The sequence below is a fragment of the Phaseolus vulgaris genome, chromosome 9 (genome assembly GCF_051622355.1).
Source record: "Phaseolus vulgaris cultivar YP4 chromosome 9, ASM5162235v1, whole genome shotgun sequence".
Taxonomy (NCBI): domain Eukaryota; kingdom Viridiplantae; phylum Streptophyta; class Magnoliopsida; order Fabales; family Fabaceae; genus Phaseolus; species Phaseolus vulgaris.
This window is the reverse complement of record NC_143506.1, coordinates 18958859-18968893: the sequence shown is the minus strand read 5'-3', so window position 1 is coordinate 18968893 and position 10035 is coordinate 18958859.

The window sequence follows — 10035 nt, the reverse complement described above, 5'->3', positions numbered from 1 at the left end:
GCATAAAGTTAATAATTTTGATTAGAATTAATATATTGAGCATAGGGTTAGGGTTTAGAGGTGCAGTGATGATGGATAGGTTGGCATAATTTAGTAAAAATAACAAGAGATGGGGCCATGGGTGATAAGTGTATGGACTAAAAGTGTTAAGGGAAAGAAAGTGGGAATTGAAATGGAATACTGATTGATGTGTACATTGTTAAACTTGGAAAGGGTTTTGAGAAATGCAAAGCAAAGCATGATGATGATGATAATGACTGTGTAACTAATTTCCCCCTTACTCTTCATTTGCTTCTTTGCAATTTGCTTAACCTTCAACGATAGCTACTACTATAGTGTCTTAATGTCATCCAAAATATTCTCTTTTGTTTCTTTCTCCCTTTTGTTTTGACTTTTCAAGATTTGCTTCGATATATTGCGCTAACAAAGTAATATTTTTTTATTCATATATATATATATATATGCATTTATTCATTAAGCATCTTCTTTTAATCATCTTAATCAAGAGTAAATTATACTTACCATTGCCGTACAATTAATTACCATAACATTTTTATTCTCAAATTAAACGTGTATTAGACTAATGGTCAAAAACATTAAATGTTGAATTTTTTTAGTAACGTACAATTATGAGTTTTCTTTTTGTTTGATGAGCCTCAAAGTTACATTTAAAAATTAATATTAAAAATAATTTATAAGGCTTAATTAAGTTTTTTTTAAGACCTATACTTTTAATGACTTTCATATCATATTAAGAAGTGTAATTTAAGTCTAACTCAACCTTATAAAGCTGGTTTATAGGGTGAGGTTTACACCCGCATATATACTATAAAATGTTCTTGTTTTTAGTCAATGTGAGATCTCTAGCAGTGGAGGATAAAAAAACTTATAACCAACTTGCTTACATTTGACTTTAATTCTTATTATGTTGTTATTGTTTGCTCCACCCCATGCTTGTTTTGCATTCTTTTAGCACCATGTTTAGATTTTCGTTTTTGTTTATCCTCATCCAACAACAAAGTCACATCATATTAATCGCAAGATTACATCGTTTAATATTAATACAAAATAATATGTGAAGACAACTACAAGGTGGAAGATTATGCTCATGTCATCTAATTAACAGAAGAAACTAAATGATTGAGATTCAATTGAAAAATATTAAATTTTTAAGTACTTAATATACCTAATTTTTTTTAAAAGGGATTCAATTAAAAATATTCAAATTTACAATGAACTTGAAACCTAGTTAAGTAAATTTATAAATATTATTTTATAATAAAATCGTGAGGTTATTCAATGTGGCTATGTTCGATAAATAGATTTTGTGTTTGGGCTCAGACAAGGATGGTTTGTGGAAAGAGGTTATCGAATCGAAATACGGTGGTTGGAGGAGCTTGAAAGAGAATAGGAGTTCCTATAAGGAGTCTCTCTGGTGGAGAGATCTGAAGCTTTGAAGAGCAGATTTTCGAGATTGTTCTCTTTAAGTAATAGCAAAGACACCTTTTTGGATTCTTTTGGGGAGTGGCCTTTCGGCTCTTGGAATTGGGATATAATTTGGAGAAGACTCAAGAACTTCAACTTCTACAGGTGCTTCTTGGCTTTCGACTTGTCTTGGGTAAGGAAGATTGCTGGGTGTGGATGGACGACGTGACCTCGGGGTACTCGATTAGTTCGGCCTACAATATTTTAAGGAATTCTTGTGATTGAGAAAGTTCATCCTTGTTCGATAGTTTTTGGAAGATCAAAGCTTTGCCTTTTGCTCGCTTTACAACTTGGAGGGTGATGGGTAATACGATCACTTCTAAGGCCAATCTTGTAAGGCAAGGGGTCACAATTGATTATATCCCTTGTTGTATGTGTTGGGAAGAAGAGGAGACAATAAGGTATTTGTTTTTTTGACTGTAGAATTGCTTGGTTAGTTTGGAATCAGTGTTATTCTTGGCTTAGGGTAACGTCGGTAGATCATATTGATTTTGGTTCACATTTCTTACATTTTAATTTGTTTAATGTTTCAGGCTGTGTAAACGTTGCTTGGAGAAGTGTTTGGATTGCAGTCATTAGTGATATTTGGAGGCATAAAAATAAACACATCTTTAAAGGTGAAGTGATTCATCATTATGAAATTTTTTTTCTTTGTATCAAATAAAGGTTTGGTGTTGGATTGCATCTAATTTTGCTTTTGCTTGTTTTTCCTTTTCTAATTGACGTCTTGATCGGTTGACTTGTTTGCTTATGATCAAAAGTCTTTGATAGTTTGTTAGTTTGAGTAGTTTGGTTTGATGGTGCTGTTCTTTTAGGTGTCTTTTTTGGTTTTGAGTTGGTAGATTCTAGCAAGGTTACATGGTTTCTCTTTTGAGTGGAGTTGTTGGTATGTATATGAGTTGAACCACCACTCAAGTTGGTTCATATTTATTTATTCTTTGTGCTGATAAAAAAATAAAATAAAATAAAAATTTATACCTAGTTCTTTATACTAGTAAACTTAAATTAAAATCTCTTTAATATTATTTAAATTCGTCCTACGCTTGTGTTGTTTGTTGAGTAGAAGATGTTGGTGTGTTTACCTATAACATAGGTATGAGTACATTGATGGATGACACCTTCCTAATTTTCTTTCATTTTTTCATTTTTTATTCAATTAATTTATTCATTCATTTATTGGTGAGTAATAAGTCACAATTTAAATTAAAAATTAAAAAAAAAAATAGAAACACAAGTCTATAATCTGTAATTCTCACACTAAAAATCGTATATTATATTTATATTAATTTCTCTTTTAAATACTTTCATATAAAATATCATAGTCCCGAATGATATGTAAATGAATAGTCATGTGCTTCTACAAAATAATATATATTATGGACTTTTTTTTATCAAAATAATTAAACTTTTAAAAAATTACCAAAAAACAGATTTTTTTAAAAAAATTAAACTAAATTTGTATCAGAAACATAACATTAGTTTGATTAAAGTTTTACTTCTTCGTATGGTTTAATTAATTTTTTTCTTTGCCGATAAAAAAAAAAGCAATATTATTAATTATAGAAAAGATTAAAATAGATTAAAAGTAGTTATAATTTTTTAATGTTTTAATTTGTATAAAAGAGTATAATAAAAAATAAACCAACAACAAGAGACAAAAAAGAAAAAAAAAATTGAACAAATATCTTCAAACACAGTGACGACACCAATGACTTCTTCTATCTTAACATATATATCACAGATAAAAGAAGGCTGAGCCTACAAGATTATCTCTGATTAAGAAAAGGGCAAAGCACGTGGTGATAAAAAATTACGCAGGTATAATGCAGTGAATACGTCATCATGTTCACAGTAATTGATATTGATAAAAAGGACAAAGATCCACCACTTCTTAAACAATTGGATCCCTCATCCTATCGCAATCTATAAGCTGAATCACTCTAATGATTTTCTTTCAATATTTTTTTCAAAAACCACTACCAAGTGCTCTTACCATGATCATCATAATCATGAAGTTTTTTTTTTGTTTGTTTCGAATTAATTCAGTTCCTATCTCGCTCTGCGGATTCTCTTCCCAAAGACACAATTTGATATCTCCTTTTTTTCTGCTGCATTGCTATTCCCCTTTAACTTAAATCAATCCAACAAACACAAAGGTTATGAAAAATGTTAAACTTCTATATTATAATATTATAATATTAAAATACAATCTGTGTCTGGTTTGCGGTTGAAACCTACGAAATGAAAAACATCTTCTTTTATCTAACTTTTATGTTTAGAAAAGGGGGTTGTTGTGCTGAATATCGAGGATTGTTGTGCAGGAGTTTGCATTACTGAAAAAACAACAGTTAATCAGAACGTACAAGTTTAAATTAATAGTGACGTGAAACTGGTTATCCGAGTTATGAAGTGGGGGACAAAAAAGAAGACAAGGAAGGAGAACAGGAAAATGAAATAATTAAATCCTTTATGTCTTCTAAAATGATACTTTCTTAATCAGTGGGACAAGCAGGATAAAACCAGGATTAGGATGTTATAATAACATTGTACAGTGGGCATTTAGTTTGATAAACTAGGTTTTGTAATTTTGTGTATGTGATGCGGGGAAATGGGTGTCTATTTGAGGATATTGGTAGACAGCGTGCAATTAGATGGAAGGCAGAAGAAGAGAGAAAACAGCGTTGAACTAGAACTTACGTTCAATGATCATAGACTACGTTACGTATAACATTATTCATCTTTGTTTGTTGTTGGTCGGTCATGCATGTAGCAGATATGTCAACGTGAATAGAAGGAACAACCATTCCTGTTTATCAAACAGTGATATCCACAAAGCAAACAAAAATGGAATGGTTCTTCCCACAAAGCAATTTCGCTTTCAATTATTGAGCTTCTTAAGCCCTTATAAAAATATATGGTATTCTTTATCTGACATGGTGTATATGTGCTTGTGCAAGTTTGTTGAGACAACAACAAGTGAAAAATGTTGACCAATGAACGTAGATGAAGACCAACATGCACAGGGAAAATTAATATATATGTTTAAATAATAATATCAAAGGGTGTAGGGTACTCCTTCCATGAATTTATTAACGTTAGGGGACCATATACAAGACCTTTATATATTCAATGATAAAATTGAATGACGAATTTGTGGCAGACACTGATTGTGATATATTTTGACCCCTCTGCACCATGGTTGGAAGCTCAGCGAACCAACTCTGAAAGACTGATACTACTTGTCACAGGTACAACTTCGACAGACAAATTTCCTTCCACAGGATGGGTAAAATGTCAAAATTTCTCACCACAAAATTAATCAAAATTCACTGTGTCAAATTTAAATCAAATGATAAGTAGTTTTTGAGAAATAAAGGTATTCTTCATGGCAAACTTAATATAAGCGCTGGTGTTTTGAAGAAGTAAAAAAAGGAGATGAAGAGGGTTTAATGCATGTGTTGCAAGAAAACCAGAAGACATCAATCATCAAACATGAAGTATATATCCACAAGGGTTACAACTAATCACTCTTCCCTGCATAAAGTTAAAGTTCCACTGTCTCAATTTTCACTAAAGTTTCAGTACATATATAATTACTATTAGGTGTTGGGGGAATGGGTTGGTAATATGGGTAAAATTTGGAATTATAGGAATATGGTTGTTTTTAAGAATGGACGATTTACTTGAGATTTTTACTCTGGTACAAAAGAATACGTAGTCTTGGGTTACGGTAAAACAAAGATTGATTGATTCCTCTTATCTGGATTGGTGTTTGGAACCTTTATGTTGTATGTTAGGTGATTTATGTTAGGTGATTTAGTGCAAGTTTTTGGCTTCTAACACTAAATGCTTTAAATGTATGGGTTATGGTCATATTGCTGCAAATTGTCCTTCCAAACGAAGTATGTACATGCATGAGGGCATTGTAGTTAGTGAGCATGATTCGGATTCTCCAAAGCATTCATTGCATTCTCATGCATCTAGTGAGGAAGAGAGCGAATGTCCACTTGAAGGGGACTTGTTAGTTGTGAGAAGACTTCTTGGACAAGTTTCACAACCTTTTGATGAAAGTCAAAGGGAAAATATTTTCCATACAAGATGTCTTATTCAAAATAACATTTGTTCCTTGATAGTGGATGGGGGTAGTTGTGCAAATGTGGCTAGTACAAGAGTAGTAGATAAGCTTGGATTGCCTACTATCTCTCATACAAAGCCCTACAAGTTACAATGGCTTAGTGAAGTAGGAGAAATAATTGTTAATAAACAAGTCCTCATCCATTTCTCCATTGGAAAATACAAAGATGAGGTATTATGTGATGTTGTGCCCATGGAAGCCACTCATGTTCTTTTGGGAAGGCCTTGGCAATTTGATAGAAAAGTTTTACATGATGGCTTTACCAACAAATTATCTTTTGAATTCCATGGTCACAAGGTTACTTTAAAATCTCTCTCTCCAAGAGAAGTCCATGAGGACCAAGTTATCATGAAGAAAAAGAGGGAGAGTGAAAAAGATAAAAAAGATAAGAGTTCTAAGCCTACACTCCTTGTGTCTAGGCGTGACATTGAAAGGGAAATAATGGCTCATCATCCTCTTTTTTTAGCCATCCCTAGAACTCTTAGCATAGAATCACTTGTTGATAGTCCTCATTGCTTGGAAAATTTGGTAGAAGAGTTCAAAGATGTGTTTCAAGATCCTCCAAATGGACTTCCACCTTTGAGAGGGATTGAGCACCAAATTGATTTGATACCGGGCTCTTCTTTACCAAATCGTCCCGCATATAGGACCAATCCAAGTGAAACCAAGGAAATTCGCCAACAAGTTGAGGCTTTGATTGAGAAAGGGTGGGTGCAAGATAGCATGAGTCCTTGTGCTATGCCTATCATCTTAGTGCCAAAAAAGGATGGCACATGGCGAATGTGTTCGGATTGTAGGGCCATCAATAACATAACCATTAAGTATAGGCATCCCATACCTAGACTAGATGATTTGTTGGATGAATTACATGGTTCAAAAATCTTTTCAAAGATTGATCTTAAAAGCGGCTACAATCAAATCCGTATCAAACCGGGTGATGAATGGAAGACGGCTTTTAAGACCAACTTTGGTTTATATGAGTGGTTAGTTATGCCTTTTGGTTTAACTAATGCACCAAGTACCTTCATGCGCCTCATGCATCATGTTCTTAGACCTTTCATTGGTAAGTTTGTTGTGGTTTACTTTGATGACATTCTCATTTATAGCTTATCTTTGAATGACCATAGGTTGCATGTTAGGCAAGTTTTGGAAACCCTTAGGAAGGAACATTTGTATGCTAACCTTGCTAAATGTATGTTTGCTCTTGACCATATAGAATTCCTAGGGTTTGTTGTGAGTTGTAAAGGGGTCCATGTGGACAAAACAAAGGTGGTGGCCATTCAAAATTGGCCTACACCGAAATCTTTGAATGAGGTCCGAAGTTTTCATGGGCTTGCTTCTTTCTATAGAAGATTTGTCCCAAACTTTGGTACCATTGCCGCACCACTCAATGACATAGTGAAAAAGGATGTGGTCTTTCATTGGGGAGAAGCACAACAAAATGCTTTTGATACTTTGAAAGAAAAATTGACTAATGCTCCCATCTTGGCCCTTCCTAATTTCACTAAGACATTTGAGATTGAGTGTGATGCTTCAAGCATAGGTATTGGGGCTGTTCTCCTTCAAGAGGGCCACCCCATAGCCTATTTTAGTGAGAAATTGAAGGGAAGTCATCTCAACTATTCCACCTATGATAAGGAATTATATGCACTTGTTATGGCTTTGTTTACTTGGCAACACTATCTTTTTCCCAAAGAGTTTGTGATACATAGTGATCATGAATCTCTTAAATATTTGAAAAGCCAAAACAAACTTAACAAAAGGCATGCTAAGTGGGTGGAATTCATTGAGCAATTTCCTTATGTGATCAAACACAAGCAAGGCAAAATAAATATTGTGGCGGATGCTCTTTCTAGGAGATACACCTTGCTAAATCTTTTAACCTCTCAATATCTTGGTTTTGATCACATTAAGGAACTTTATCATGATGACCTTGATTTTTCTCTCCTCTATCAAGAGTGTCTTAAGGGAGGACACAAAGACTTTTTTATTCAAGATGGCTTTCTTTTTAAAGGAAAACGTCTTTGTGTTCCCCAATGCTCTATTAGATTATCTCTTGTTAGAGAAGCTCATGAGGGGGGGCTTAATGGGACATTTTGGGGTTGCTAAAACTTTGGATGTGTTGCATGAACATTTCTTTTGGCCTCATATGCATAAACATGTTCATAGTTTGTGTGATAAATGCATAGCTTGCCGCAAAGCTAAATCTAAAATGCATCCCCATGGTCTTTATACTCCTCTTCCTATCCCTTCAATGCCTTGGGTAGATATATCTATGGATTTCATCTTAGGCTTACCCAAGACATCAAAGGGAAAGGACTCCATTTTTGTGGTAGTGGATCGTTTTTCAAAGATGGCTTACTTTATTCCTTGCCACAAAGTGGATGATGCATGCCACATTGCAAACCTCTTCTTCCAAGAAGTGGTTCGCTTGCATGGGATTCCTAGGTCTATAGTGTCCGATAGAGATCCTAAGTTATTGAGTCACTTTTGGAAGACCTTGTGGGGCAAGCTTGGAACTAAGCTTTTATTTTCTACCACTTGCCACCCACAAACTGATGGTCAAACCGAGGTGGTGAATAGAACTTTGGGACAACTATTGAGATGCTTTATTTCGGGGAATCCTAGAGTGTGGGAGAATTTACTACCCCATGTTGAGTTTGCATATAACCGAGTAGTAAATTCTACCACCTCTCATTCTCCTTTTGAGGTAGTCTATGGGTTTAATCCCCTAACACCTCTTGATCTTCTTCCTATTCCCCTTCTTGAAGATGTCTTGTGCAAAGATGGGGATGAAAAGGCTTCTTTTGTGAAAACTTTGCATAAAGACATCAAGAAGAGAATTGAGAAGAAGGTTGGCAAGTATGCTGAACTTGCCAATAAAAGGAGAAAAGCATTGTTGTTTGATGAGGGCGATTGGGTTTGGCTTCATTTGAGGAAGGATCGTTTTCCTACTCAAAGGAAGTCCAAACTAATGCCTCGAGGGGATGGACCGTTCCAAGTCCTCAAGAGGATTAATGCCAATGCTTATGAGTTAGATATGCCTGATACATTCTTAGGTAGTCATACTTTTAATGTCAGCGATCTAACTCCTTTTTCTGTAGGTCTCCAGAATTCGTGGTTGAATTCTCTCCAACTCGGGGAGTATGATGGAGATCAAGCTCAAGAGAACATGGAGGCCACTCATCAAGCTCAAGAAGAGGTGGAGGCACAAATGGAGGACGCCCATGGAGGTCAAAGTCCACCTCAAAGGATTACAAGAAGCATGTTCAAAGCTTTGGGAGCTAGAGGACATTTATTTTCTCTTTTTGTAGTTTCTTTAGTTGAAGGTGCTTAGAGGGAAACTTTAGAAACCTCTTTTGTTATAGCATCTTTTAGGCTTTAGTTAGGAGCTTTAGGGGGGTGTATTAGTAGATAGGTGTAGGAGTAGAATAGGGGGTGCCAAAGTGAAGGAAAGGATCACACCTTCCTTGCTTTGCAAATAGGCGCCGGTTCTAGTTTGATTTGGAGGGAATTTTGAATTGTTTTAGCTTTCTTTTTTCAGCACCTTAGGCTATAAATAGAGGTGCCTTCCTTGTAAAATTCAGATTTGAATTCATCTAAAGAAACTATACTCAAAATTGGAGTGAGCATTTGGAGAGCTTTTGAGCCTTCTACTCTAGTCTTATCTTGAAGGACCATGGTTTCCTCAAGTGGCGGCTTGCACACTCATCTAGGAGCATCCATACTTCTAGTGGCGTGATCATCCAACCATTCTTCCATCTTCATGAGCATTCTCTTCTCCTTCCTTTCTTCTTTTCAATTGTTCTTGTTGCCTTGTGTTTTTGATTTGTTTTGGTTCGGCTATTCCAATTTTCCAGCACCTATGTTCTGTTTTTGTTTTCAATTCCTTTTATGTTCGGTTCATATGTTTTCTTGCCTAATTCTGTTCGGTCAATCCATTTTATAATTCCTTTGTTGATTCAATTTGACAATATTTGGTTCATCCAAATGAGTTTGGGATTTGGTACTTGTTATTGGTGAGTTCTTGACTTAGAACCATGATCCAACTCTAAGAAAGTGCCTCTATATTTTCCAGCTCAAGGTGATTCCTAAAAATGTCAAGAATCTTGTTCTATGTGGCTATTGGAATCACATCAGTAGTTTTCTTGCAAGTTTGGGTTGATATTTATGACTTTTGGATGTTTGATTTATTTCTGCTTGCTGGCAAAGATCCTATTTAGTTGTTGGAAAATGGTATTCTGTCTTGTGTTGTGAGAACGTGTCTCCTTTAGAGGGATGATATAATTGTATTTTGATGCGATCATGACTATATCAGTCTTGTCATGTTTATATCACTCTGGTTGATGCTTTGTAAAGTATGTTGGATCCCTAGTTGGTTGGGTTGTCAAGAATAAAGTGTTGGGTCTATTAGT